The following is a 6,136-nucleotide window of genomic DNA, read 5'->3' as shown; positions in this document are numbered from 1 at the left end:
AAGTTACCCTCCTGTTTCTCTTTTTGGCATTCTATCGAGCACTTGCTAGGAGGTGGTGAGGAACATGAGCAGGACGAGCAGAGGCAAGTTTGGCGGGATGCATAGAGGAAGAATGAGAGCGCGCGAGTGAGAGAGAGGAAGAGCAGAGCTGCTGCTCCTCATTCTTGTGCGCACCACGGGCGAGTGTAGGCCGCCACGGCGAGCGCCGCTACCCTACCTTGCATGCATGCCGCCACAGGCGACGCGTGCGACCCCGCCGCCCCGCCGTATCCATGCGTGTGAAGAAGTCGATGAACCCCAGCCAACCCGCGCTCCGGTCGCCTAGCCTCGCGGTGGTGGAGCTCTTCTTCTTTTGGAACACATGGCACAACACCCAACCCTCCATGGGCTGCGACACCACCACATCATCGGCATCGTCGTCTTGCCATGTCATGCCGTGGTGGCACGGGGCGAGCCACGTGGTGGTCGACGGCAGAGGCGGAGGCTGGCGCTGGTGGATGGCATCGGCGTCGGTAGCGCCGCCGTGGGCCTCGGTGTCTGCATGGTGGAGCCTGGCCTAGCGGAGAGCCATGGGGCGTTCGGCCGTCACCCTGGCATCACGCCATCGCTGGCCCCGGCGTCTAAGAAGAAGAGGGTCACCTTGCGTTGGTGAGTGCTTCACCCTAAGCCAGGAGGTAACTTCACGCCGTGCGTGAGTGCTCGAGCAAGACTGGCCTAGGAGAAACGAACCCTTTGGGCGTTTCCCCCGGTGCAAGAGAGAGAGAGAGAGGGAGTTTTGCACGTTGGGAGCCAGGCCGGTAGCTGGACCAAGGGGATGATTGGTTGCTCAAGGGTCAGCGAGCCAGGATGGAGTGGCTATCTAGGCTCTTTCTAGCCATGATAAGACTATGCACTTTGTTGTGTTTGGTTGTCTTTATTGTTGGTCCAGTATGAAACAAGATTGTGTTTGGTTGCACGCATGCATCAAAGTTTTGAATGTCAGACACATGGGCCCCTGCACCATGCATGTATGAAGCCATCCCGGCTCACAAGGGAAGGTGAAATTGAGAAGACGGAAGCATGCAGGATGGAGGGGGAAGATAAATGGAATGAAGCAGGCAAAACATGCGAGGAGGGGAACCAAACATGGCCACAATGCACCACATGGTGCCAGATGGGGCTCTGGACAGCGCGAGCAGGGCAACCAATCAGCCCCTTAGGACACAGAGTCATCCTGAGGCCTCGTTGGGTTTTAGAGGATGTGGGAGGGAATTGACAAGGACTGAGGAGATTTTATTTCTTATATATAAATTGAAATCTTCTAAATAATTCGGTCCTTTTCTTTAGCACTGTTTTTTTGTATAGCCAAAAATACGTGTATCATTTATTTGTCTCTCCAATCATTGACATAGAGGGCCCATGTGCCATCCTCTGCTCTTTTTCTTCTTCATCCACTGATGTCGACTGCATGGGCCGAGAGCTACATCTGGTTATCGCTAGGCTTAGGGCTGTGAGCTTGGGGGTGACAACACGGAGATGGATGTAGGGCTGCTACTGGAAGCGCTACTATGAGGCAGAGGCCAATAGCGCTGGTTGCCAGAGTAGAGGACGCCAAGGAAGGCGAGGGGAAGTGCATGCCGGAGGGGAGAAGATGGTTTTTATTATAATGGTCCTGTTCGCTTTGCTGAAAAGCCATGACTGAAAGTACTGCACGTGTAGGAGGCACAAGCTCTCCTCTCCATGAGAAGGGTCTTACGTGGTCAAAGAGGTTACCCGACCAGGGTCTTACTGGCTATGTGACATGGAAGGAATCAACATCCCCAATTCATGGCACATCGAGCACCTCATACATTTCTATCCTTAAAACGCTCTAGATATGTACTCTTCACTCCATGATGTACAAAGTTTTTGCCGCCAAACTTTGTCTCCATTATTTCTCCATTACGGTTTAATCTCCATTTGCGGTCGCCAGTTCTAACCTACTCCTTAACAAACTCCAATACATGATCTCCATAAATGCTCCACCACGTTCTTCATACTAAAATATCTCTAAGATATTTTGCCAACCATCAAGCAACACATGTTCCGCTCTGTGTTCTTTGGAGACAACCAAGTCCTCGATCTCTCCCTACACGTGCTACGGGCTCTGTGCTCTGTGTTATGGGTGGTCGGCTGTGGTTCCTCGGTCACGCCTGTTCCTCCTACACATACACGGGCTCCACGCTCGATGTTATGAAATACGGGCTAGCCAAGATCAAGACCCCAATAACGAACTAACTGCTCGGACGCTACTCATACAACGTATAATTACATTAGTGTTAACACTATATCTATTTTTCACCAAAATACTAGCAAACTACATAAAAAGCACATGTCACTTTACAACATTTATACACATACATAAGTGTTTGCCTATGCCCTCGTGCATCTAACTATCCTCTCCAGCTATTGCGTACAGATTACACTCTGAGCAGATCATTGGGCTTGGCCATCACCATCCACCTCATCGAATAGGTCGACGTCGCCGGCCAGCTTCTTCGCCGCGTCCTCCACCTCATCCTTTAGATGCTCCTGTCTCGTCACACCTGTCCCTCTGGTGAATCCAGCCCCTATCGCTTGAAGGTTGATTGCAGGGTAGTGGGATCGAACCACCGCTAGGGTGTGCGTCGCGACGGAGACAGTGGCGTCGCGGTTGAAGCTTTTGAAGTTCTACCACTCCGCCTTACATCTGTCGATGATGGTGTTTGGACGAGGCGGCCTATCGTTGGGCTAAGGGGCTGCCTCTAGGTCGATGCAGTCAAGCATCAGCCTAACTCCAGCCACCACGGTGTTGAGCTTTCTCCTCTGGGTTTGCGCCTCTAGCTCTAGCACGTCGAATTGTGCCCTGGTTTTTTGGTGGTATTCTGCAAGCACCAAGAGGATCCATCAAATAAAGAAGTCACTTTAGCAATAACTCCGACCACACACTACTCACCTTTTAGCTCCTCGACCAGTTTCTCCGCTCGCCTAGATGCCTTCCCCTTCTTCTCCTTGAGCTGACTGATGACCTGGTGCAACTGGTCGAGCTCTGCATCTTGCTCTACAAAAGTGACGATCGTCAACAACAATAAACCTGTTCGGCAATATAGAACAAGTTCACTGATCCGCAATACCTTTCTTCTGCTCAGAAATGCTTCTCAGCTGCTCGGAGTTGCGCCTCAACTGCTTGAACATGGTCGCTAGCTGCTCGGATAAAGCCCCCTTCTGGTACTCCAGGTCCCTCGCGTTTGATTCAGCAAGATCTCATTCGCGCTAGGCCCTCTAGATGTTTTCTCCATCAGCTTCATAGCCTCTTTCAGCTTGGTGTTCTCCTTGGTAAGGGGCTCCATCCTCTTGATCAGATGTCGTCGTTGTTCGGCGGTTCACGCTATGCCCTGCAACAACATCAAGATTATAAAGAACTCCAATCTCCAACGCCAAAGGCAGACATTCCCAATGCAATACTAACCTTTATCTGTTTCATGGCTATTGAAAGCATGGACTCCAGTCTCCTCACTTCCCTGGTGGTGTCCTCCTCTTCCATGACCACCACTTCATCCCCTCGCTTGTGGGGGATCTAGATGGTTTGAGGTCATGAATCCTCATGCTCAATCTCCTCCACTTCGTCCTCTTCCTCCATAGCGGGTGGCGCCACCTGCGGACTCGGTGGCTGCACAGAGCATTCGACCACACCCTCCGACATCTCAGGGAGTGCAACCTGCTCCTCCGGCACCACCGGCCTCTCCGCCTCAGACTCTGGCATGGCATCAGTAGCTCTAGCCTTTGCCTTTGAAGACCTGGTGGCTCTCGCCGCTGCTATTGGTGTGGCCACCGACTCATCCACCATCGTCGCCAACCGTTCTTCATTGCCAATTTTACCGGCAGCAGTGGTAGACTCCTCTGTAGACTATGGAGCGCCCGAGGACTCTAGGACGGAGCTTGCCGACATGGTCTCTGTGCTGGGACCAGCCCCCGTCTGCTAGCCAGTCTAGCCAAGAGGTTTCAAATCCTCCGTGTGCCCCGATCTACATCAGATCAGCTCATCAATCGTCACAACTAAAAAGATCGGTTAGCACATGATTCCAAGGCAGGGATACTTACACGACAGCTTCTCGGTAGGCAGTTCTGAACCGACGTTTCCTCCTTGAGCACCTAGACATGGCTCTGGGGTGCACCCGTGCCCTGGGCTAGAGGTCTTGCGGCCCCCACCATTGGCCTCTCCTCTGCCTGCTGCTCAGGGACTCCCTCCTCTCCCTTCGACTACACCTCCGCGCGCGTGCTGCACGGTGGCACCTCAATGCTCGGAGGAGGAGCTACTAGAGCCCCGTTGTCATCTGACTAAGTAAATCAAACCACCCAGGTTGTAGCTAGGGAGCGCAGGCCACCCCTTGGCCCTATATCAAACAGGCCCTTGAGAACTACCACCAGCAACATGGCTTTTTAGCTTCTTGTAAACCGATAGCCATGATTCTTGGTTTCTCACCCTCTCCTCTAATGATTTCGCATTCACTATGGTTTGAGAGAAGAGCATGGCTTTCCTTGAATTGAATTATGTAAAATAAATTAATACGTATATTATTTGGTGTGTCACGGTCCATACATGTATGCCCAAATTGATACCAGACCATACGCAAATACAATAATGTTGCTTGAACACAAAGCATGTAGGGAATCATGCTCTCTGAACGCATAGTCAATTACAAACTCATCCTGAGCCGGTGAGTGAAGTGATCAAGACTGAGAGCCCAACGATCCAATTCAAAAATCATCCCATCATGCCTCAGCTCATCCGAGAGAATAATTGAGGTGAGTATGTTACGTGTACTGCAGGGAGGAAGGAGTAGATTAGATGAATGGGTGCAAGAGCTAAGGAATTGAATTGAATGATTAGGGAGGAGTTGATGGCGCCAATCAGTCACCTCAATGCCATTGCAATGCAAGCCACAACCACTTCTTCTATCCATGGGTTCCTTTAGTTTTTCTATCCTTTGGTACCATCTAGTACCATCTTGTTCTTCTAGTAAGGCACCATTGGTGGATACTAAGGTCTTGTTTGCTTGTATTATAATCTGTACTTTTCAACTTATTTTTTCAGTCGAAACGGTGTTTTTCTCTCACAACAAATCAGCCGGAATAATGTTTCGGCTTATTTTTTCAGTGAAGCGAACGGGGCCTAAGTGGTTGCCAACGGTGCACTAGAATAGGGTTTGTTTGATCCCAGGACTAAAAATTAGTTCACCTTATGAAAATGGATTAAACAAGAGCTAATTATAGGCTAATAAGGGTTAATAAATTGTAACCACCAATCAGCCCTCATTAGCTCTTATTAGCCCAGAATTAGCTCACATTTAGGCATTCTAATTGATATAAAAAACATAGGCTAATTATTAGCTCCCTGATTCAAACACCCCCTAAACACGGTACCACTTTTGTCAAAAATGCATGCCAACATGTGTCATTGGGTTAAAAAAATACAATTCTCATTTTGTATGGAGTCAAACAATTTTACATTGGGGCTCTTGCGTTTGTACCCTTATTTTGTATTGAAATTGTTATTTTGCCCCTATTTTTTTGACTTTGTGAATTTACCCCTATGATTTCAAAACGAAGCACTAGTTTGCCCCTGCTTTGTCATTCACCCCTAACGGTATTAAATTTTGTATAAAAGGACATGAATGCCCATGCGATTTTGCCCCTGTTTGTTATGCCTAATTGTGATTATACCCTGATTCAGAATTAGACTTTTTTATTGTATGCCTAATTGCAATTATTTGAACTCAGATTTAATATTAATAAATATTCAAAATTTTGGCAGCACCTTTGCTATATTTTGCTAGCATCATGACAACAATATGAAGCACATATAAAACACATAAGAAAAATCATGGAGAACCATAGCATTTCAAAGTCTACCATACAACATGTCAACATGTCCACAAAAGTTGTGAAAAAAAAACATGTCCACAAAATCTACAGGTCTATACTATATCACATGTCCACAAAAGCAATTGCACCACATCAACATATCCACAAAAGAAACAAGTCTGCACCATGTAAACATGTGCGCAAAAGCTACATCCATCTCATTCAAAGACTACCTAGAGACCTAACAAACTAGCTAGCCTTCCTCCTGTTCGCC

Source organism: Miscanthus floridulus, chromosome 8, assembly GCF_019320115.1.
Source record: "Miscanthus floridulus cultivar M001 chromosome 8, ASM1932011v1, whole genome shotgun sequence".
Lineage (NCBI taxonomy): Eukaryota > Viridiplantae > Streptophyta > Magnoliopsida > Poales > Poaceae > Miscanthus > Miscanthus floridulus.
This window is presented reverse-complemented; position numbering follows the sequence as displayed.